General features: G+C 42.5%; 1 protein-coding gene across 5 annotated transcripts in view; it reads left to right on the top strand.

The window, feature by feature from the left end:
• Window positions 1-25,399, top strand: part of LOC128687835 (NFX1-type zinc finger-containing protein 1) — a 772,006-nt gene that overhangs the window by 21,237 nt on the left and 725,370 nt on the right. Inside the window, exon 1 of one of the 5 annotated variants that reach the window (XM_070080046.1) lies at window positions 7,232-7,451. The exons of the other annotated variants lie outside the window; for them this stretch is intronic. The gene's annotated coding sequence lies outside the window, so the exon portion shown is untranslated. Of the gene's footprint in view, window positions 1-7,231; window positions 7,452-25,399 lie in introns of those variants that run through there. 5 annotated transcript variants of the gene reach the window in all.

Raw genomic sequence — 25,399 nt, forward strand, 5'->3', positions numbered from 1 at the left:
GGGCAGGGTATTGTGTGGTGTAGTGGGGTATCGTGTCGTGTAGTAGTATATTGTGTTGTGTAGTGGGGAATTCTGGGCAGGGTATTGTGTGGTGTAATGGAGTATTGTGTGTAGTCGGGTACTGTGTGGTGTAATAGGATATACCTGGAGAGGGTTTCGGGGGTCAATGCCTGTTACTGTTGGCAGCACGTAAACCGACGTACAAACCACAGCCCGGTTGATCAGGTATTGTGTGGTTTACTAGAGTATTGTGTGGTGTAGTGGAGAACTGTGTTGTGTAGTAGGGTATTGTGTGGTGCAGTGGCGAATTTTAGGCTGGAATATTGCTGCACACTAACAGCACCTTTCCAGGCAGGTGAAATTGCTGACCTAGAAAATGCAGAGAGAACCTTCACGGCGCGCATAATGGAGATAAAACATCTCAATTACTGGGAACGCTTGAAGTTCCTGAACCTGTACTCCCTGGAATGCAGGCGGGAGAGATACATGATCATATACACCTGGAAAATCCTAGAGATTAGTACGTACCAGACTTGCACACGATAATCATTCCCTACAAAAGCAAAAGACTCGGCAGACGATGCAACCCCCCCATGAAAAGCACCATAAGAGACAACACAAAAAGTGTCAGGGGCCCAAGACTTCAACTGCCTCCCAGCATACATAAGGGGGATTACCAATAGACCCCTGGCTGTCTTCAAGCAGGTACTGGACAGGCACCTAAAGTCAGTACCTGACCAGCCGGGCTGTGGTTCGTACGTTGGATTGCGTGCTGCCAGCAGTAACAGCCTGGTTGATCAGGTCCTGATCCACCATGAGGCCTGGTCACAGACTGGACCGTGGGGGCGTTGACCCCCGGAACTCTCTCCAGGTATAGGAGGGTTTTGTGTCGTGTAAGACGAGATTTTGTTGGGGTTTTTAACCCCGGAGGGTTAGCCACCCAGGATAACCCAAAAAAGTCAGTGCGTCATCGAGGGACTGTCTGTCTTACTTCCATTGTGGTCTTCAATCTTGTCCCCCAGAACGCGACCCACACCTGTCAACTAACACCCAGGTACCTACTTGCTTGCTAGGTGAACAGGATAACGGGTGTAAGGAAATGCGTCGAATGTTTTCACCCTTGCCGGTAATCGAACCCGGACCCTCAGTGTGTGAAGCGAGAGCTTTGTGTAGTGGGATATTGTGTAGTGTAGTAGGGTACTATATGGTGTAGTGGGGATTTACGTGCTGTAGTGGCGTAGGTTATTGTGTGGTGTACTGGGGTATTGTGTATAGTGGGGTAATATGTGGAATGGGGTATTATGTGTAGTGGGATATTATATGTATTATGTGTAGAGGGGTATTATGTGTAGAAGGATATTATGTGAAGAGGGGTATTATGTGTAGAAGGGTATTATGTGTAGAGGGGTATTATGTGTAGAAGGGTATGTGTAGAGGGGTATTATGTGTAGAAGGGTATTATGTGTAGAGGGGTATTATGTGTAGAAGGGTATGTGTAGAGGGGTATTATGTGTAGAAGGGTATTATGTGTAGAGGGGTATTATGTGTAGAAGGGTATGTGTAGAGGGGTATTATGTGTAGAAGGGTATTATGTGTAGAGGGGTATTATGTGTAGAAGGGTATTATGTGTAGAGGGGTATTATGTGTAGAAGGGTATTATGTGTAGAGGGGTATTATGTGTAGAAGGGTATGTGTAGAGGGGTATTATGTGTAGAAGGGTATTATGTGTAGAAGGGTATGTGTAGAGGGGTATTATGTGTAGAAGGGTATTATGTGTAGAGGGGTATTATGTGTAGAAGGGTATTATGTGTAGAGGGGTATTATGTGTAGAGGGGTATTATGTGTAGAAGGGTATTAGGTGTAGAGGGGTATTATGTGTAGAAGGGTATTATGTGTAGAGGGGTATTATGTGTAGAAGGGTATTATGTGTAGAGGGGTATTATGTGTAGAGGGGTATTATGTGTAGAAGGGTATTAGGTGTAGAGGGGTATTATGTGTAGAAGGGTATTAGGTGTAGAGGGGTATTATGTGTAGAAGGGTATTATGTGTAGAGGGGTATTATGTGTAGAAGGGTATTATGTGTAGAGGGGTATTATGTGTAGAAGGGTATTATGTGTAGAAGGGTATTATGTGTAGAAGAGTATTATGTGTAGAAGAGTATTATGTGTAGAGGGGTATTATGTGTAGAGGGGTATTATGTGTAGAAGGGTATTATGTGTAGAGGGGTATTATGTGTAGAAGGGTATTATGTGTAGAGGGGTATTATGTGTAGAGGGGTATTATGTGTAGAAGAGTATTATGTGTAGAGGGGTATTATGTGTAGAAGAGTATTATGTGTAGAGGGGTATTATGTGTAGAGGGGTATTATGTGTAGAGGGGTATTATGTGTAGAGGGGTATTATGTGTAGAGGGGTATTATGTGTAGAAGGGTATTATGTGTAGAGGGGTATTATGTGTAGAGGGGTGTTACATGTAACGGGTCATTATGTGGTGTAGTAGGGTATATTTATTGTTGAAACGTTTCGCGTATACAGACTTCCTCACTCATACATCAGTAGTAACTAGATAAAGATGTGATCAGTTCATCAACCTTGTAGTATCTGATTTTGAGGTGATCATTCCCTCAGTCTGGAGAAGAGATTAACCCACACTAAAGTTTCTTAATGAAATAATATAAAAAAAACTAAAACTATGCAGATCATCATCATCAGTCTCCTGGTCTATTAGCCCTCCGGGTTGCTAACGCTCTCGCCTCACACACTGAGTATCTGTTGTTCGATCCCCCAAAATGGGGTGAAATGTTGAACATGTTTCCTTACAACAGCTGCCCCTGTTCACTCAGCAGTATGTAGATATCCGGGCAATAGTTGGCTAGTGTGGGTTGCATCCTGGGGACAAGCATAAAGGACCAGATTGGAAATAAGACAGTCCTAGAAGACGTACTGAGTTTCTTGAGTTATCCTGGGTGGCTAATCTTCCGGGTTAAAATTAGTAAAAAATCTTTAGAACGAAATCGACTAAGCTGACAGGTCCCGTACCCACCAAAGGTGGGTACGGGAAAGTGTAGTAGAGGCCAAGTCGTCAATTTCTAGCTTAATATAAATACAGTGGACCCCCGGTTAACGATTTTAATCCGTGCAAGAGGGGTAATTGTTATGCGAAATAATCGTTATGTGAATGAATTTTCCCCATAAGAAATAATGGAAATAAAATTAATCCGTGCAAGACACCCAAAAGTATGAAAAAAAATTTTTTTACCACATGAAATGTTAATTTTAATACACACAAACTGAAAAAGGCATGCACACTTACATGACACTTACTTTTATTGAAGATCTGGTGATGATTGATGGGATGGGAGGAGGGGAGAGCATTATCTTCTTACTGTTTAGAAGGGGAATCCCCTTCCATTAGGACTTGAGGTAGCAAGTCCTTTTCCGGGGTTACTTCCCTTCTTCTTTTAATGCCACTAGGACCAGCTTGAGAGTCACTGGACCTCTGTCGCACAACAAATCTGTCCATAGAGCTCTGTACCTCCCGTTCCTTTACGATTTATCTAAAATGGGCCACAACATTGTCATTGAAATAGTCACCAGCACGGCTTGCAACAGCTGTGTCAGGGTGATTTTCATCCATAAAGGTTTGCAGTTCAACCCACTGTGCACACATTTCCTTAATCTTTGAAGTAGGCACAATGGATTCCACAACTGGCATAGGCTTCTCAGGGTTAGCCCCAAACCCTTCAAAATCTTTCTTAATTTCCATACTAATTCTCACCCTTTTTACCACAGGGTTGGCACTAGAAGCTTTCTTGGGGCCCATGGTCACTTATTTTCCAGAAACAGCACCGAAAACACTGTAATAATACGAAATATTCCGAGTGTATGCTTGGATGTTACCACGGAGGCTGGCTGGTAAACAATGGCACAGGCGGCACATGTGAGGCTGGCTGAGGGCGCACATTGGACGCGTCTCGGACGAAAGTCGGTGAGCGGGTTTTTAATCGGTATGCGCGGCAAAAATTTTGCGATTAAAGTAAGCGGTATGCGAAATAATCGCTATGTGATGCCATCGTTATGCGGGGGTCCACTGTATTTGTATTTTTACTGTTTTCTTTAATTTTAGAATTGTTTCCTTACGTTATATCGATATGAATGAAACATGTATGTATTGAAATTTTAGCTCAGGAGGGTTGATAGGTACAGATATACCCAGGAGGAAGTAAACAGTGGAATGCACTTTTCTCACTACAATCTTCTCACTGAGTACTGGCAACAGTGAGGGAGTTTACCTGGAGTTTACCTGGAGAGAGTTTCGGGGGTCAACGCCCCCGCGGCCCGGTCTGTGACCAGGCCTCCTGGTGGATCAGCGCCTGATCAACCAGGCTGTTGCTGCTGGCTGCACGCAAACCAACGTACGAGCCACAGCCCGGCTGATCAGGAACTGACTTTAGGTGCTTGTCCAGTGCCAGCTTGAAGACTGCCAGGGGTCTGTTGGTAATCCCCCTTATGTGTGCTGGGAGGCAGTTGAACAGTCTCGGGCCCCTGACACTTATTGTATGGTCTCTTAACGTGCTAGTGACACCCCTGCTTTTCATTGGGGGGATGGTGCATCGTCTGCCAAGTCTTTTGCTTTCGTAGTGAGTGATTTTCGTGTGCAAGTTCGGTACTAGTCCCTCTAGGATTTTCCAGGTGTATATAATCATGTATCTCTCCCTCCTGCGTTCCAGGGAATACAGGTTTAGAAACCTCAAGCGCTCCCAGTAATTGAGGTGTTTTATCTCCGTTATGCGCGCCGTGAAAGTTCTCTGTACATTTTCTAGGTCGGCAATTTCACCTGCCTTGAAAGGTGCTGTTAGAGTGCAGCAATATTCCAGCCTAGATAGAACAAGTGACCTGAAGAGTGTCATCATGGGCTTGGCCTCCCTAGTTTGAAGGTTCTCATTATCCATCCTGTCATTTTTCTAGCAGATGCGATTGATACAATGTTATGGTCCTTGAAGTTGAGATCCTCCGACATAATCACTCCCAGGTCTTTGACGTTGGTGTTTCGCTCTATTTTGTGGCCAGAATTTGTTTTGTACTCTGATGAAGATTTAATTTCCTCATGTTTACCATATCTGAGTAATTGAAATTTCTCATCGTTGAACTTCATATTGTTTTCTGCAGCCCACTGAAAGATTTGGTTGATGTCCGCCTGGAGCCTTGCAGTGTCTGCAATGGAAGACACTGTCATGCAGATTCGGGTGTCATCTGCAAAGGAAGACACGGTGCTGTGGCTGACATCCTTGTCTATGTCGGATATGAGGATGAGGAACAAGATGGGAGCTAGTACTGTGCCTTGTGGAACAGAGCTTTTCACCGTAGCTGCCTCGGACTTTACTCTGTTGACGACTACTCTCTGTGTTCTGTTAGTGAGGAAATTATAGATCCATCGACCGACTTTTCCTGTTATTCCTTTAGCGCGCATTTTGTGCGCTATTACGCCATGGTCACACTTGTCGAAGGCTTTTGCAAAGTCTGTATATATTACATCTGCATTCTTTTTGTCTTCTAGTGCATTTAGGACCTTGTCGTAATGATCCAGTAGTTGAGACAGACAGGAGCGACCTGTTCTAAACCCATGTTGCCCTGGGTTGTGTAACTGATGGGTTTCTAGATGGGTGGTGATCTTGCTTCTTAGGACCCTTTCAAAGATTTTTATGATATGGGATGTTAGTGCTATTGGTCTGTAGTTCTTTGCTGTTGCTTTACTGCCCCCTTTGTGGAGTGGGGCTATGTCTGTTGTTTTTAGTAACTGAGGGACGACCCCCGTGTCCATGCTCCCTCTCCATAGGATGGAAAAGGCTCGTGATAGGGGCTTCTTGCAGTTCTTGATGAACACAGAGTTCCATGAGTCTGGCCCTGGGGCAGAGTGCATGGGCATGTCATTTATCGCCTGTTCGAAGTCATTTGGCGTCAGGATAACATCGGATAGGCTTGTGTTAATCAAATTTTGTGGCTCTCTCATAAAAAATTCATTTTGATCTTCGACTCTCAGTCTGGTTAGCGGCTTGCTAAAAACTGAGTCATATTGGGACTTGAGTAGCTCACTCATTTCCTTGCTGTCATCTGTGTAGGACCCATCTTGTTTAAGTAGGGGCCCAATACTGGACGTTGTTCTCGATTTTGATTTGGCATAGGAGAAGAAATACTTTGGGTTTCTTTCGATTTCATTTATGGCTTTTAGTTCTTCCCGCGATTCCTGACTCCTAAAGGATTCTTTTAGCTTAAGTTTGATGCTTGCTATTTCTCTGACCAGTGTCTCCCTGCGCATTTCAGATATATTGACCTCTTTTAGCCGCTCTGTTATTCTTTTCCGTCGCCTGTAAAGGGAGCGCCTGTCTCTTTCTATTTTACATCTACTCCTCCTTTTTCTTAGAGGAATAAGCCTTGTGCATACATCGAGTGCCACCGAGTTAATCTGTTCTAGGCATAAGTTTGGGTCTGTGTTGCTTAGTATATCTTCCCAGCTTATATCGGTTAGGACTTGGTTTACTTGGTCCCACTTTATGTTTTTGTTATTGAAGTTGAATTTGGTGAATGCTCCCTCGTGACTAGTCTCATTTTGTCGGTCTGGGGCTCCACGCATACATGTCTGAACCTCAATTATGTTGTGATCTGAGTATATTGTTTTTGATATGGTGACATTTCTTATCAGATCATCATTGTTAGTGAAGATGAGGTCTAGTGTATTCTCCAGTCTAGTAGGCTCTATTATTTGCTGGTTTAAATTGAATTTTGTGCAGAGATTTAAAAGCTCGTGTGAGTGTGAGTTTTCATCAGAGCTGCCTCCTGGTGTTATTACTGCAACAATATTATTTGCTATATTCCTCCATTTTAGGTGCCTTAAGTTGAAATCCCCCAGGAGCAAGATGTTGGGTGCAGGAGCTGGAAGATTTTCCAGACAGTGGTCAATTTTTAACAGCTGTTCCTGGAATTGCTGGGATGTTGCATCCGGAGGCTTGTAGACTACCACAATGACTAGGTTTTGGTTCTCGACCTTTACTGCTAAAACTTCCACTACGTCATTTGAGGCATTAAGCAGTTCTGTGCAAACAAGTGACTCTGCAATGTACAGGAGGATTATTATTATAATTTAGGGGGAAGCGCTAAACCCGTAGGATTATACAGCGCCTGTGGGGGGATGTGGAGGGTATTCAGGTTTAATTCAGGGGAATGGAACACAGATCCATTTCCCTAGATCAAGAACCCCTCACCAGCGTCAAGGAACCTCCCTGGTGGTGTAGTGAGGGAGGAGAGACTGGCGCTGGCTGAGTATGGTACAGTCTGGCTGATCGTTATTGTGCATACATTGCTAACATTTCCTATCAGTAGTGACGAAGAGATGGCATTCGTGGCAAAATTCAAGGCCCCACAAAATCCAGCGAGTTGTAGGAGACAATGTAACAGGTAATGTATTCTGTCTAGGATAAATCTGTACAATTTATCACCAATGTATTCCCATAACAGTTCCGTGCTTTTTTAAGAGCAATTGTATAAATTTATTCTTAATCCTAATGGGAAATGTATTTTCCTCATAGCGAATAAAAACACACCCAATAAATATTAAACTTTTTTTATCACTCCAGTAAAGATTGATGGGGTGAGATACAATGATGTCTGGGCATGTCACCTTGTGTAGTATTGTGTAGTGGGTATTGTGTGGTGTAATGGGGTATTGTGTGGTATAAGGTATTGTGTAGTGGGGTATTGTATGTAGTGGCATATTGTGTGGTGTAGGGGTACTGTGTAGTGTAGGAGTATTGTGTAGAGTAGGGGTATTGCTTGGTGTAGTAGGGATATTGTGTGGTGTAGTAGGGGTATTGTGTGGTGTAGTGGCATATTCTATTGTGTAGCAGGGCATTATGTAGTGGGGTATTGTAAGGTGCAGTGGGGTATTATGTGATGTAGTGGGGTATTGTGTGGTGTATTGGGATATTGTGTGTAGAAGGCCATTGTGTCGTGTAGTTGGGTATTGTGTGGTACAGTGGGGTATTGTGTAGTGTAGTGGTGCACTGAGTAGTCTAGTGGTGTATTGAGTAGTGTAGTGGTGTATTGTGTAGTGTAGTAGTGTACTGAGTAGTGTAGTAGGGTAGTGTGCGGTGTAGTAGGGTATTGTGTAGTGTATACCTGGAGAGGGTTTCAGGGGTCAACGCTCCTGCAGCCCGGTCTGTGACCAGGCCTCATGGTGGATCAGGGCCTGATCGACCAGCCTGTTACTGTTGGCTGCACATAAACCGACGTACAGCCCGGCTGATCAGGTAATGACTTTAGGACCCTATCAGGCAATTATTTGCGCGCTCTCAAAAAAAATAAAAAAATTATGGAAATTGAGTTATTCAAATAGAAAAATAGCTTAACTCTTTGGCAACACAATGGCACAAGAATCAATGTTCTACAACGTTTCTACAAGAAATTATAGTCATTTATATCAAGTATGGTGACGGCGATGTGGGTAACACGTCTGCTCACAGCCCGTATATTTTTTGGATTTTTTTCCTTGTTTTTTTATCGCTTTTTCTTGCATTATTCTTTCTAGTATAACAATTGACTATTTGGCATCATATAAGAGTAGGCGGAGCTTATCCGTAGACTTCTAGACAACCAGGAACCATCTGGGAACACTCGGCAGTATTCCCGCTCCAGAGAGCCAGGAGAAATCACTTCATTATTACGCTTATATCAACTCTACGGCTTATTTATCTATCAGAATTGATCTAATATGATATAATAAACACTAGAGATATAAATAACATACAAACATGTTATATTCTCTAGACTGAATGAAATAGGCCATAATATGGCGAGAGACCACCAGCAATATTTCGACATCAATGAGTTACTCCTCTCCATGTCGTCTTTGAGTAAGAGAAAACGGTGTTTTGAAGAGGATAATTGCACAAGAACATCAGTTTACTAAGAAATACACCGAAATAAACGCGATTTTCGCGATTTTTTTTTTTCCGAGACGGCGGGCCGGCCGGCGCTCAAGGCCAATATCTCGGAAGTAACTTATTCACTTATATCGCTAAGGTAAGCCTTTATTACTTAATTAAGTAGAATAATATTCACAGAAATTGCAAAATAATGATTTCTCTAATTACTGATGGTAAATTTTTGGAAATATTCCAAATATTTTGGGATTTATGTGGGAGTAAAGGGCAGATTTTTTGCAACATTCCAAGAACTAATGTGAAAATTTGTCTGGACTGCCTCCAAGTGAGTCGCCTACCCTGGCAAGCTCTGTTGACACCCAGCTCTGAGGTCGGTACCTCAGCCTCACAAGTGGCTTATAGGACAGATTTTCATAAATGACTGATGTTGCAAGAAATCTCGCCTGCATGCACGTTAAAAGGACTAACTTACTTGGTGATGTAGATTCTATTCTGGTCTTCAACCTCCCTAAGCTTAGCCTCTTTGGACTTCCCCTCAGAAACCACGCAGCCGGGAGCTTTAGTTCCTGCAATATTCAGTCAATATTAGTGACCTGCCTGCACCTCAGAAATTCCTGTATCCAAGAGGGTGTGTATCCCCTAGTATAACTATGGAAAAATTTTTAGGGTGTTACCTGTATGTACCTCAACATTATATACATACAAGTAATCTCATTGGGAGACAACACTATATTGTCTACCATAGTCACCCCGTGTAGACATGTGAGAAAACTTCACCACCCCAGGTCACTGCAGGTGGGCCTTCGACCTCACAATCTTATCCATATCTATCCGAGACCAGTATAGATTGAATAGCACCCACAAGTACGGCGCTACTAATTAATTGTGGACTGTATAGATTATATTAGTGTAACTGAATGAAGGGGGGGGGGTAGGTTACACATGGATATATCCATCAAGGAAAAACACTTGTACATAATCTCACCACTTACCAGATATTCTCTGGTGGTCACTTGATGTAGCTGGATCACCCATAACCTATCCAATTACAACATACCTAACTGGCCAGTATCAGTCTGCTATAACTAGAAGGGCTACTTAACTGTGGGTGATCGATGCTCCTTATTTCCTCCATTCACCATCTCATTTTGGTGTCCTGCTACACCGACAGGGTTCTTATTCCAGCAGGACACGGTTCTTATTCCAGCAGGACGAGGTATCCGTTGGTTTGTCCTGGTTTAGAAGTCGTGACTCCATAAAAACTTCACTATCCTCGAGACAGGAACAACAAGGTAAACATGTACACACACACTCTGGGAATGGCAGCTCATATCGCTTCAACGATGCCTTAACTTAGTGTTATTATCACTGATTACATTACAATTCACAAGACGATTTAATGTCTCATAATTATTATACACATTAGAGGTCACTCCATTAAGATCTGAGACGATGAGTGAGGATTAACTCACGGGTAATTTCCCCTGGACACATTCTATTACAGCACACCCGTCACCCCCGGTCCTACTATTATCCACTCATTTTACCACTTTATTACGGTGGTTCTGTAAATCACGTTCCCTCACTCTTCACCAGGAACAGTTACGACACTTCCTATTCTGAAGTGAGGCCTATATTAATCCTTGGGCTGCCGTGAATGCCAATTTCCTGGTCCCATGTTTTCACAGTCTCTTAAGTCCATTCAAAACACTCCCGCTTCTCACATGCCCTCAGCCGACCTCTCTCCCCGCACATCCGCGCAGGGGGAACACTGTTGGTTCTATTCAAATTTCAAATACATTTTGACTCAAATCAACACATTAAACACCTATTAGGCACTATAGCTTCGGAAAATTAAATATTTTCCACACTGCGGCCGGGCGGAGGTCGTTGTTAGACGACTTAAATAATGTGGAGTACAATTTTCCCATCTTCACTGGCCACCTGGCTTGGGAACTCCAACATTGGTATTTACATAATCACCCATTAATTCTTTCCACCTGTCAACTCCTCAGGTAGGGCTCCGTCCAAAACACACTCAAGCTTCCATACTTCTGGTATTTACAATTTCCCTCTTATTGTAAGGTGTGACACTAAGCCTATGCTCTCTGGGTTAATTTGTTGGGCATACTGGAATTATGAGACTTTAACAATAACAAGTCTCTCTCAGTATCCCAAGTCAGCCCCAGCACATTACTGCATATAGGCACTTCAACTCCATGGCCATCCATATTTATTGATCCCACAAAATGGACTAATTACTGTTCCATTCTCTCAGGGGCATAAGCCTATGCTCCCTGGGTTAATTTGTTGGGCATACTGGAATTATGAGACTTTAACAATAACAAGTCTCTCTCAGTATCCCAAGTCAGCCCCAGCACATTACTGCATATAGGCACTTCAACTCCATGGCCATCCATATTTATTGATCCCTCAAAATGGACTAATTACTGTTCCATTCCCTCGGGCATCCTTGCACCTTGCAGTAATTCATTAACCCCTTCACATATCCTCATTAGTTCCTCTTCAGTTGACGTCACACCCGGAAATTTTCCACATAAGATTATTTACCGAATTACTTCGCTCAGTGGACCACCTGTGCACTTAAGGTGTGCATTTATCGTCGCCTGAAGTAAGAACAATTTATTATTTAACTGTTTATTAATTATATCATTATAAGCAGTCAACAATTTTGGTGTCTTGCTCAGTTCGCAGAGCTGGGCCCTTTAACTGTCCATCCGCCATTCTATAATTAGTATATAATTCTGGACGGCCGAGCTTCCACGGAAGTCGCACCCAGTAATGTCCAGATTCACATTTAACATCCTTCAGGTATTGTTCCTGAGAAAAGGAATCATTTGGACTTTCCTCATTTATATTAATCCCTATGCTGTCCAGCTCCCACAAATTAGACTGGTTCAACATCATTCTCGATAGAAGAATACTTGTACTGGGTTAACCTTTTATGAGTAAGACACCATGATTGTATTTACTACTTCCTCTAGTCATTATTACTAGGCGGTAGTCTGCCATATATTACATGGCCCGTACCAGTGTTGAGGAGAGTGATGCCGCATGGTTTTGGATTTATGCCTTTTTATCCTGAATTGTTACATCCAACACCGGCAAGGCTACCTCAGCTAGGTCATCATTATTGCCATTAGCTGCAACCTTTACCTCAGTCACTGTAGTGTCAGGGTTATTAACATTATCATTATTGTCACCATTATTATAAGAATTACATACAACCCTGCACATACCTGTATGGTGCCTTCCCTTGTTGCATTGATAGCAACTGTTCAATTTGGTATGACAATCCTTTACATTATGATTGTCTAGACATCTGATAAATCTGTCAAGTTCTTTCATTCTTTCCACTTTAATATCCCATGAATTATAGGCATTACAATTTTTAGTGAAATGAGTACCCTTGCAGAATGACAGTCTCTCTTTTCCTTGCCTGACCTCTTATTAACTGGGTTACCCTTACTGAGGTACTTATTCCTCTTACCTTGATGTGAGGAACCACTATTATTGATTCCTGTCACTTGATATGTGCCTATTTAACTCTTATGATTATCACCACTGGGATTATTTTTTACTTTTGAGACTTGACAGATACTTCAGAGTCATTATGTGTTATTTCCTTAGAACTGTTTGGCTGACTGGTCTGCAATTGAACAATTAATTCTTGCTGACCTAGTCTGATTTCCTCCAGACCATACTCTGGAGGTTTTGGCAGACACACCCTTTGCATTAATAGGTTGATCAACTGCCTGGCTTACACCCTTTAACTTATTCAAAGCCTTATGTTTACAAGACAGTTTTTCTTCCAATTCGTAATGTTGATTAATTAAAACATTCATTTCCATTCCATCTGCACAATTCTCCAGCAGATCTTTCACAGTTTTTAAACCACAATTTGTACCACACAAATCTACTCTCTAAAGCATCTAAATGTAACTTTAATTCATTAGGGTTCACGGTTTCTTGATTCATTAAATCCAAGCACTTACTGTATGCCTTCGTCACATGGCCTTTAATAGCCTGTAATGATGCTTTAATTACTCAGATATTCACAGACTTGTCAGCCACATTAACTCAATCAGATCCAGTCATGGTTAGAGAATTATTAATCACTGATTATACAACTTAAGTAGACGCCTTGTAAGAGTAATTCTTGCACTTTACTCTTGTATAAATCCTAGCCACACATGTGCTAGCAATTAATTGGGCTAATTATCATCCACCACACGACCGATTAAATTTGTGTACTCTATACCCACTTCCTACAATCAGTCACTTAATTATTAAGTAATTAATTCAATGAATTTTTTCACTGATTGCATCTGGTTTGAAGGACCAGCGGGCAGATATGGAAATTTTTTTAGGGTGTTACCTTTACAGGCGACGGAAAAGAATAACAGAGCGGCTAAAAGAGGTCAATATATCTGAAATGCGGAGGGAGACACTGGTCAGAGAAATAGCAAGCATCGAACTTAAGCTAAAAGAATCCTTTAGGAGTCAGGAATCGCGGGAAGAACTAAAAGCCATAAATGAAATCGAAAGAAACCCAAAGTATTTCTTCTCCTATGCCAAATCAAAATCGAGAACAACGTCCAGTATTGGGCCCCTACTTAAACAAGATGGGTCCTACACAGATGACAGCAAGGAAATGAGTGAGCTACTCAAGTCCCAATATGACGCAGTTTTTAGCAAGCCGCTAATCAGACTGAGAGTCGAGGATCAAAATGAATTTTTTATGAGAGAGCCACAAAATTTGATTAACACAAGCCTATCCGATGGTATCCTGACGCCAAATGACTTCGAACAGGCGATAAATGACATGCCCATGCACTCTGCCCCAGGGCCAGACTCATGGAACTCTGTGTTCATCAAGAACTGCAAGAAGCCCCTATCAGGAGCCTTTTCCATCCTATAGAGAGGGAGCATGGACACGGGGGTCGTCCCACAGTTACTAAAAACAACAGACATAGCCCCACTCCACAAAGGGGGCAGTAAAGCAACAGCAAAGAACTACAGACCAATAGCACTAACATCCCATATCATAAAAATCTTCGAAAGGGTCCTAAGAAGCAAGATCACCACCCATCTAGAAACCCATCAGTTACACAACCCAGGGCAACATGGGTTTAGAACAGGTCGCTCCTGTCTGTCTCAACTATTGGATCACTACGACAAGGTCCTAAATGCACTAGAAGACAAAAAGAATGCAGATGTAATATATACAGACTTTGCAAAAGCCTTCGACAAGTGTGACCATGGCGTAATAGCGCACAAAATGCGTGCTAAAGGAATAACAGGAAAAGTCGGTCGATGGATCTATAATTTCCTCACAACAGAACACAGAGAGTAGTCGTCAACAGAGTAAAGTCCGAGGCAGCCACGGTGAAAAGCTCTGTTCCACAAGGCACAGTACTCGCTCCCATCTTGTTCCTCATCCTCATATCCGACATAGACAAGGATGTCAGCCACAGCATCGTGTCTTCCTTTGCAGATGACACCCGAATCTGCATGACAGTGTCTTCCATTGCAGACACTGCAAAGCTCCAGGCGGACATCAACCAAATTTTTCAGTGGGCTGCAGAAAACAGTATGAAGTTCAACGATGAGAAATTTCAATTACTCAGATATGGTAAACATGAGGAAATTAAATCTTCATCAGAGTACAAAACAAATTCTGGCCACAAAATAGAGCGAAACACCAATGTCAAAGACCTGGGAGTGATCATGTCGGAGGATCTCACCTTCAAGGACCATAACATTGTATCAATCGCCTCTACTAGAAAAATGACAGGATGGATAATGAGAACCTTCAAAACTAGGGAGGCCAAGCCCATGATGACACTCTTCAGGTCACTTGTTCTATCTAGGCTGGAATATTGCTGCACACTAACAGCACCTTTCAAGGCAGGTGAAATTGTCGACCTAGAAAATATACAGAGAACTTTCACGGCGCGCATAACGGAGATTAAACACCTCAATTACTGGGAGCACTTGAGGTTCCTAAACCTGTATTCCCTGGAATGCAGGAGGGAGAGATATATGATTATATACACCTGGAAAATCCTAGAGGGACTAGTACCGAACTTGCACACGAAAATCACTCACTACGAAAGCAGAAGACTTGGCAGACGATGCACCATCCCCCCAATGAAAAGCAGGGGTGTCACTAGCACATTAAGAGACCATACAATAAGTGTCAGGGGCCCGAGACTGTTCAACTGCCTCCCAGCACACATAAGGGGGATTACCAACAGACCCCTGGCAGTCTTCAAGCTGGCACTGGACAAGCACCTAAAGTCAGTTCCTGCTCAGCTGGGCTGTGGCTCGTACGTTGGTTTGCGTGCAGCCAGCAGCAACAGCCTGGTTGATCAGGCTCTGATCCACCAGGAGGCCTGGTCACAGACCGGGCCGCGGGGGCACTGACCCGCGGAACTCTTTCCAGGTAAACTCCAGGTAAACCTTTAAAGTACTACCTACTATCATATTTCCAAGCTCCATTATTTGATCATCACTTTATTTGTTCACCACAAATTATTTTAGTCCCTTTTATATTGTCTCCTTTATTTTAGCTTTAAAAAAGTACCTTAGCTCATTATTTTTTACATTTGTTAAATAATTCAAGTGCTATTTTTTTTTAGCTTTAGAATATTTACTTTATTTTTTACTTAATTCTAACTGTAGATTCACTACAAATCTTATGATTACAAGCATTGATCCTGATACCAACCTCTTATTTAATGACTTAAATGATTCAAACAGTTACTGTAATTACTACACAGCAGAACAATCAAAGGCACTTCTCAGAGCCAACAACAACATAACTGTCTTTAACTACAATATCAGATCTTTAAGCAAGCATTATGATGACCTCCTAGCATTACTAAATTCCTTGCATGCCAATATGTCCACCATTACACTAACTGAAACCTGGCTAAAGCCTGATAATACAGATGTCTATGCCATTCCTGGTTACACAGCCATACACAACTGTAGGCCAGACCAACAAGGGGGTGGCACAGCTATATACTACTCAGACCAACTAGAATGTATCACTAATACTTGCACAAGGGATGAACATGGGGAATATATAATAGCTAAATTCAAATCCAAATACCTACAAAAACCTCTCACAGTGATAAACATCTACAGAATTCCAGAATCAAACATTAGCCAATTTAGTCAAAACCTAGGAAGTATGATAACTGATGCACGCATGAACAAAGATCACTTACTACTCTCAGGTGACCTCAATATAAATCTCCTGCAAGACCAGGACCCACACGTTACTGAATCCACAAACACAATGAGTAACTGCATGTTGCTACCAACAGTAACATAACCTACAAGAGTTACAGAGACTAGTGTTTCCCTACTTGACCACATCTGGACCAACACCATATCCCCTTTAAAATCAGGCATAATTACAGATAATACCACAGACCACTACCCTACTTTCCTCATAACAACTCTTGGTAAAATACCCCAAGACACTACTAAAGTCACCTTCAAACTTCACAATGAGGCAGCCATTAATAACTTCACAACAGCAGTAACAAACATTGACTGGCACACTGAGCTAGAAATCTATACAGATACTGTATTGACGAATGTTTTAATAATTTTCTATAAAAGACCCAATACTTTTATAACAAGCACTGCCCTAAAAAAACTAAACAGATGACAGCTAAGAGACTGAACAGTCCCTGGCTAACACCCAGCATTCTCAAATCCATAAATACAAAACACCGATATGAAAAACAGTACAGAATGGGTCACATAACCAGAGACCAAACAAAACGTTACTCGTCAGTCCTAACCAGCCTGATAAGAAGAGCAAAAAAATTGTATTATGAGAACAGATTATCCAATTTACGAGGTGATATAAAAAAGACCTGGAAGACCCTATCAGAAATTCTGGGAACAAAAAAGATATCACGACATAGCGAAATAAAATTAGCAAAATCAGATGAACCCCAACTCCCACCAACAGAAACAGCAAACAGACTCAATGATTTCTTCTCCACTATAGGTCAAAAGCTTGCCAATAATATCCCAAGCTCAGATACCCCACCAAATGACTACCTCACTGGCAACTACCCGAACACACTGTTCCTAGCTCCGACTAACCCATATGAAGTCTCCCTTATTATCAATGCACTGAAAAACAAGGCAGATTTAAATACCTTACCACCCTTTATATACAAAAAAGCGTCACAAGTACTATCACCAATCATTGCAACACTCTTTAACAAATCCATTGAATCCTCCACCTTCCCTACAGTTCTCAAAATAGCAAGGGTCACCCCGATCCATAAAGGAGGAGACCAAACAGAGTTGAATAACTATAGGCCAATATCCAATTTACACCCTCTCTCAAAAATCTTCGAAAAATTAATTCATAAACGAATCTACTCCTACCTCATCTCCCATAACATTCTCAACCCCTGCCAATTTGGATTCAGGCCTAATAAAAATACTAATGATGCTATTATACACATGCTAGAACATATATACACTGCAATAGAGAAAAAAGAAGTCCCACTGGGGATCTTCATTGACTTACGTAAAGCTTTTGATACAGTTGACCATGACTTGCTCCACGTAAAATTGTCACACTATGGTATTAGAGGGCACTCCCTCAACTACCTCAAGTCTTACCTCAGCAACAGAAGCCAATATGTGTACGCAAATGGGGCAAGCTCTTCCGCACAACCAATTACAGTTGGTGTCCCACAGGGAAGTGTCCTTGGCCCTCTTCTCTTTCTCCTATACATATATGACCTACCAAATGCTTCGCAATTACTCAAACCCACACTTTTTGCAGATGACACCACATACGTCTTCTCTCACCCGAGCCCAGTCACGCTAGCCAATACTGTAAACACCGAATTACAGAAAATATCTACCTGGATGAGGACTAACAAACTTACACTAAACATTGACAAAACCTACTTCATTCAGTTTGGTAGCAGAGCTACGGATGTACCTCTTAACATAACGATAAACAGATCACCTATCACAAAGCTAACAGAGGGAAAATTCTTAGGAATCCACCTCGATAATAGACTCAAATTTCATACACATATACAACAAATTTCTAAGAAAATTTCCAAGACTGTAGGCATACTATCGAAGATACGGTACTATGTTCCACAGTCAGCCCTCCTGGCCCTTTATCACTCTCTTATTTACCCCTATCTCACCTATGGAATTTGTGCATGGGGCTCAACAACAACTAACCATCTCAGACCACTAATTACCCAACAAAAGGCTGCAGTTAGAATGATAACAAATTCTCACTACAGGCAGCACACTCCACCAATATTCAAAACACTCAACCTACTCACCATACAAAACATCCATACTTATTATTGCACTTATTACATACATAGAACACTTAACTCTGATATTAACCCTCCCCTCAAACATCTCCTTGACCCGGTGGCCTGGTGGCTAAAGCTCCCGCTTCACACACGGAGGGCCCGGGTTCGATTCCCGGCGGGTGGAAACATTTCGACACGTTTCCTTACACCTGTTGTCCTGTTCACCTAGCCGCAAATAGGTACCTGGGTGTTAGTCGACTGGTGTGGGTCGCATCCTGGGGGACAAGATTAAGGACCCCAATGGAAATAAGTTAGACAGTCCTCGATGACGCACTGACTTTCTTGGGTTATCCTGGGTGGCTAACCCTCCGGGGTTAAAAATCCGAACGAAATCTTATCTTATCTTATCTTAACCTCAACAGAACACATGACCATAATACAAGGCACAGATCACTCTTTGATGTTCCTCGTGTCCATCTCACGCTATGCAAAAACTCAATGCACATAAAAGGCCCTAAAATCTGGAATTCATTACCTGTAAATATAAAAGAAACACTACCTGTTTATAAATTCAAGTCTCTTCTCAAAGTTCACTTACTCACTCAAAACCAAATAAATACTGAATAACTGAACCATATAAATTGTATATCCTAAATGTTACTCACAATTATATCACACAAATGTTAAACCTAACTTTGTTATTTTTTTTTTTAAATACACTACCTGAATGAACAGCAATGCATGCAACCACATGACCTGTCTTTGTAATACTCATTTGTATTTTATAGTTATCTGTTTACAATAATGTCTTATCACTGATTTCATCATTGCTTAGTTAATCTTAAGTTAATTTTAAGCCAGCCTGTAATGCTATGCATATAAGTGGCTTTGGCATGCTGCTCTTACCTGTATTTTTTTGTACCTCTGTATGTATGCTAAAATTTATAAATAAATAAATAAATAAATAAAAAAGGAAAAACACTTGTACATAATTTCACCACTTACCAGATATTCTCTGGTGGTCACTTGATGTAGCTGGATCACCCATAACCTATCCAATTACAACATACCTAACTGGCCAGTACCAGTCTGCTATAACTAGAAGGGTTACTTAACTGTGGGTGATCGATGCTCCTTATTTCCTCCATTCATCATCTCATTTCGGTGTCCTGCTACACCGACATGGTTCTTATTCCAGCAAGACAAGCTATCCGTTGGTTTATCCCGGTTTAGAAGCCGTGACACCATAAAAACTTCACTATCCTCGAGACAGGAACAACGAGGTAAACATGTGCACACACACTCTGGGAATGGCAGCTCATATAGCTTCAACGATTCCTTAACTTAGTGTTATTATCACTGAGTACATTACAATTCACAAGACGATGTCTCATAATTATTATACACATTAGAGGTCACTCCATTAGGATCTGAGACGATGAGTGAGGATTAACTCACGGGTAATTGCCCCTGGACACATTCCATGGCGGTGCACCCATCACCCCCGTTCCTACTATTATCCACTCATTTTACCACTTTATTATGGTGGTCCCGTAAATCAAGTTCCCTCACTCTTCACCAGGAACAGTTACAACACTTCCTATTATGAAGTGAGGCCTATATTAATTCTTGAGCCACGGTGAACGCTAATTTCCTGGTCCCATGTTTTCACAGTCTCTTAAGTCCATTCAAAACACTCCCGCTTCTCGCATGCCCTCAGCCAGCCTCTCTCCCTGCACATCCATGCAGGCGCAGGGGGAACACTGTTGGTTCTATTCAAATTTCAAATACATTTTGACTCAAATTAACACATTAAATACCTATTAGGCACTATAGCTTCGGAAAATTAAATATTTTCCACAATACCTATGCAGAAACGGCTGTATAGTCCTTGTGGCTTAGCGCTTCTTTTTTGATTATAATAATAATAATAATAATATGCAGAAACGGACACTAGCTTCTAGGTTGACAAGAGACAAATTCACGTACTGGTCATGAACTGCCAGCTGCACAAAGGCCACAGCACGACTCACTCGCAATTTTCCCCAGACACTGGCCAGAATTCTAAGAAAAAATGGAGGTCTTGTCTTACTGTATGAGCCTGATGGAGGAGGTCATCTACAGTACATCGAGGTGCCTCCACCAGATTTCCCCAGGTCTCATATGTGAAGACACGTGGGGGGTGCCGCATGCTGATCACGGCATGTGTTGTTCAGATGGTGTCTGGTCTTAGAAGAAAGATCTGGCATCTTCGAGACCCGCGCCTCCTCGTTCAAACTTGGGCTGTCAGTTCTCCCTAGCTAACTTAACCTAGTGTTTGCCTACATTTGGCCTATTACTACCTATGTTAAGGTCTTAGGTCTACATTATTATTATCTACAGTTGCCTCAATAATCCTAATATTAGTGTACTAACAGTATAAACTACCTACTTCTTCCCTGAAGGGTAAATCTATCAATTAAGAAGTGCCTTCCATCCACCTTCGCCAACCCGGGCAAGTGTGTGTTTTGGGTGGGTTTAAGGGCCCTCGAATGGTGTGTTTTTCCCCGTTGGGACTTCTCGGACCGAATAAGTTCCAACATCCTCCCGCCAGCGAAGGCAGGCACTAAGTCTAAATCAAGTTCACCTTCCGCGAGTCCCCACGGCGGACCCTTGGCAGACCCTGGACACGAGTGCCGTCCAGCCACTCTCATTGAGCAGGCTACGGCCTAACTTCAACCTTCCAGTTTCAACCTTCCAGTTTCCCCTGTGTGGACCTCTGGGGGTGTAAACTTGTTGGTTCCAGTGGTCTTAGCACCCTTTCCTTTAACTTTAACATCTTCCGCTAGACTAACATCTTTCGTATGTCTAGCCTTGACTGAGTGGCTCCGTACTTTCCCACCCAGTGGCCCACATGCCCTGGTAGCCTTTCCTCCCACTGATACGAGGTTCCCTGGATTTAAAGGCAATCTATCTCCCTCTTTATGTACCCTGTAAAAGTGTTTTCCCAAGGTGGCCGAGTGTTCATCACTCCCTACCTGGTTCAGCTTCCCTGGTGGTTCATCCTGTATACTGGTACTCATCACTACTCCCCCAGCTATCATGGGGACAGCTTCTTCTCTCTCTGGCGTGGCAGGGAATTCAGGTGGAATCCTGCCGCCTATGATGTATCCTACTGGGAATCTGTATAAACCAATTCCTTTCCTAAACGTCAGTCATGTAGACAGGAAGTCATCTATCTGATTGGCTCCCAACAGGATACCTACATTTCTGACTGTGTCAGTGGTAATTCCCTGGTCTGCCAGCTTCACATCAAGGTCTTTCAATCGCTTAGCTGTTGCAGCAAGACCTCTCACTGTAATTGCCATGGGTAACGTCTCTACCACCAAGGCTGTAATATCCACCTAATTTGACTGTGACATCCACCACATCATAAGATTTGGGTGGGGCCTGACTTAAAGCCCCTCCCATCATACTAACTTTCCTTGTGGCCTTCAACTTTAATTTAGCCACCAACTTCTTTGTTATCAAGGATACTTGTGCTCCTGAGTCAAAGAATAATCGGGTTGTTTCGGACCTGTGCCCATTCACAACCTTTGCCATGACTGTAGGTAGGGCAGCACCTCCGTGATTCTCACTCGGATTAGAGACTTCACTCCCACTAATCACGCTGGCTACCATTTCAGGCTCAGACTCACTTTCTATCTCTACCTGAGAGATATCCCTAGTAGCCTGGGGTTCCCTTAAATTACTGGGACATAATGCAGTATGGTGCTTACCTTTGCAACAGACTTGACACTGAGCTGGGTGCCACAGTCTCTCGCAAAGTGTTCCCCACAACACTTGAAGCAGAGTCTCAACTCCTTTAGTCTTTGTTGCCTACTGCTCAGTGTTGTATACTCAGAGCAACTCGTGCTAATGTGCTCGCCTTCACAGAGCATGCATATTCTGGCATGAGTGCCTCTGAGGTTCTGCTTAGAGGTTCTTACCTTAGACACTTCTTTACCATAGTACACTCCAACGTTAGTCGTATGAGCTTTAGACTGATCTCTCGAGATCTTTGAGTAACTGTCTGGGTTTTTATGTGGTGATGGTGGTGACTCTTCTCTCACACCTATGCTCAAATGAGAAACGAGATCTCCCAACCCCTCAACAATTTGTTGTATCGTGAACCTGTTCATCCGATATTTTAAGTGTAACTCATGCACTGTAGTGCCAGCCAGTTTCCTCTGAATCACCTGACTGATGAACCATTCTGACTTACCCCAATTATGTAAATCTTTAAGACTATTTGTCAAACTCATAACTTCTATTCGGAACTTCTCTAGGCTCTGACGGTCATGGCGACAAGCCTCTAGATCCAACAACCGATAAAGTATAGCTGCCTTTATCTCCTCGGTGTTGCCAAACATGTCCTTTAATTGGTCTTTGGCATGTTGGTAATTAGTGTCAATGGTTTGGTAATGCCGGACTAAGTCCAAGGCTTTACCCTTGAGCTGTGAACGTAAATACTGTAATTTGACGGCATCTGACAAATCGTCTCTCTCATCTATCTGGGCTTTAAATTGATCCCAGAAAGCAATGTACTCTGTTAAGGTTCCATCGAATGTTGATAAATTCAACTGGGGCAATCTGGGCAACACATTAACAGGCGTGCTATTGTTCGGGTTCCCTGAAACATTTGCTGCCCCTGCTGTACCGGCCTTCAAAGCCTTTATTAACTGCCTGCAGAGTCTCATCTCTGCTTTACACTCTGCCCTTCGTTCGTCATAGTCCTTCCGTGCTACCTCGACTGTATAGTCAGACTCACCTACAGCATAGGCCTCTGTCTCATAAAGGATAAATGATCTCTCAAAGGCCTCCAGCCTTTGCTCCAAAGGTCTCAGGCAACTCTCTAGTTCCTCACAGTCTGATCCTGATGTTGCCTGGCCATACGACACTCCTCACATGCTTTGCTCAGGCGTCCCTTATAGGCTCCCATAGACTGCTTTAATTGACTTAGAGCTGAGACAGCTGGTACTTCATCTTCACCTACCATAGTTGCAGTTTAGTTAAGATCACGGTACTAATATGTACTTCAATTAGCCAACCCCACAGCACGAATGGTATTAGGCAAGAATGAACAAGAATGAACGTTTGCTGTGATCAGCGTGTCAGCGTGCCTCGTTGTGCTCCCGGTTTTCTGGTGTTTTCACGGTCGCTCTTACGTGCTAGAACTTTAATTTGTGTCATCAATCCTATACGATACATCCCTCTAGCGCCTGGAACCAATCTTGGGCGGAAAACATTATATACTGAGTAAAAAAAAGGAGAATTGTGTGCACTACCTAGCAGAGTTTACTGCCAGAGGGGAATCATAGGCCTGTCCCGTGTGGAAAAATAATAATATTGAACTTTGTGTCAGAGGAAAGAAAGTCTCCCTGAAAGCATTGAGTATACATAGTGTATAGTGTATACTACAGTGGCTCCCTAGTATATTGATGATAAAGGCTAAAGTGTCATTTGAAAACAGGTGAATTTGTAAATGAAGTGATAAGCCTATAGAGGCAGGTGCCAGAAGTCGCCAGAAACTTACCACAGGTCAGCTGTTTTTAATAATCTTCCTGGCCTGCTAGTGTACTCGCATATAATCTAGTGATACCAGTGAATAGCAGAATACAGTGTTGTAGTAGCAACTAACCAGTATTATAATGGTACTTAGTGGAGTGGAGTGACTTTCATTAGTTTCTTTTTCTTGAAATACCAGACGTTACTGTGAATTTCATATAACCTGTAGTTACCAGCGGTCGCAATATACACAACGAGAAGCAATTATTACTACAGAAAAAGCGCCCTTCCTCCAAATTTGCACCAGTCAACTATAGTGATAATATAGCATTTATTGTGGTGGAGCCGAAAAAAAAAAAAAAAAAAAAAAAAAAAATAGAGAAGCTAGATACAGCGATTGATAAACAAAGGTGGAGGCTCGACCGTTCGTCATTGTAGGAGTGCCAGCAGTCACCGGCTCTTCAACACGCAAGTTATACTTTTGTATCAATCAAATCACATATTACTCGGGTAGATAATTTCCAGTAGATCCTTCATGTGTTAGCTCAATTCACCGACCAGTATGGTTTAAATAAGTGACCCACTGATCAGATCAGATAGACTGGTCCGAACCCTTGACTGGTCCGAACCCTTGACTGGTCCGAACCCTTGACTGGTCCGAACCCTGGACTGGTTTCAAACGGTTTCGTTGTGCACCACCTAGCAGGTTATTAATAGAATATTCAAGAGGTTGCTAGTAGAATTGCAGTAAATCAACCATTCAAATCATTATGAAGCTGTGTGTAGTCTGTGGTCAGTCAAACAAACGGGCTTCCACATGCATAAATTGTCATTTCTGTGGAAATTGGTGTCACGCCCCTTGTGCAGATATCCAAGAACTAGCTACAAGCAGTATTAAAACAGGGAAGTGTTTTTGGGTATGCCCAAATGAGATAAATCTGTGGACTAAAATCACAAGGGTATTAAAAGAGGTCAACATCAAAGCTGCTTTCATAGAAAACCTGGAAGCTTTCTACAACAGATGGGAACATAAAAAGTCCGGGCTGAATGGTACTGCCCTTGATACTGGCCATGTAGTCAGAAACTGTAAGGCTGGAGATGATGTCCTGGTAGTCAGTAAATGGGGGGCTGATAGTGCTGTCCTGGGAGACAGTAATGGGGAAGCTGGAGGTGCTGTCCTGGGAGACAGTAATGGTGAAGCTGGAGGTGCTGTCCTGGGAGACAGTAATGGTGAAGCTGGAGATGCTGTCCTGGGAGACAGTAATGGGGAAGCTGGAGATGCTGTCCTGGGAGACAGTAATGGTGAAGCTGGAGATTTTGTCCAGGTAGTCGGGAATTATACGCAGGAAGGAATACATATGAATGACCTCATAGGGGACAGGAGCCATAGTAGGGAAACAAGTGTAGTCAAAGATAAGATAAAACCAATATTGCAAACTAGAAATACCGCAGGAAATAGCAAACAAGAGGACTCCACTAGCAATAGTGAGGATATATTACCAAAAACAAATGGTGGGAGCTCCATTGTTGGTGCTAGGGAGGATAGAAGTAAGACAGGGAAACATGCACCAACAGGGAATACAGTCAC

This window comes from Cherax quadricarinatus, chromosome 1 (assembly GCF_038502225.1).
Source record: "Cherax quadricarinatus isolate ZL_2023a chromosome 1, ASM3850222v1, whole genome shotgun sequence".
Taxonomy (NCBI): Eukaryota; Metazoa; Arthropoda; class Malacostraca; order Decapoda; family Parastacidae; genus Cherax; species Cherax quadricarinatus.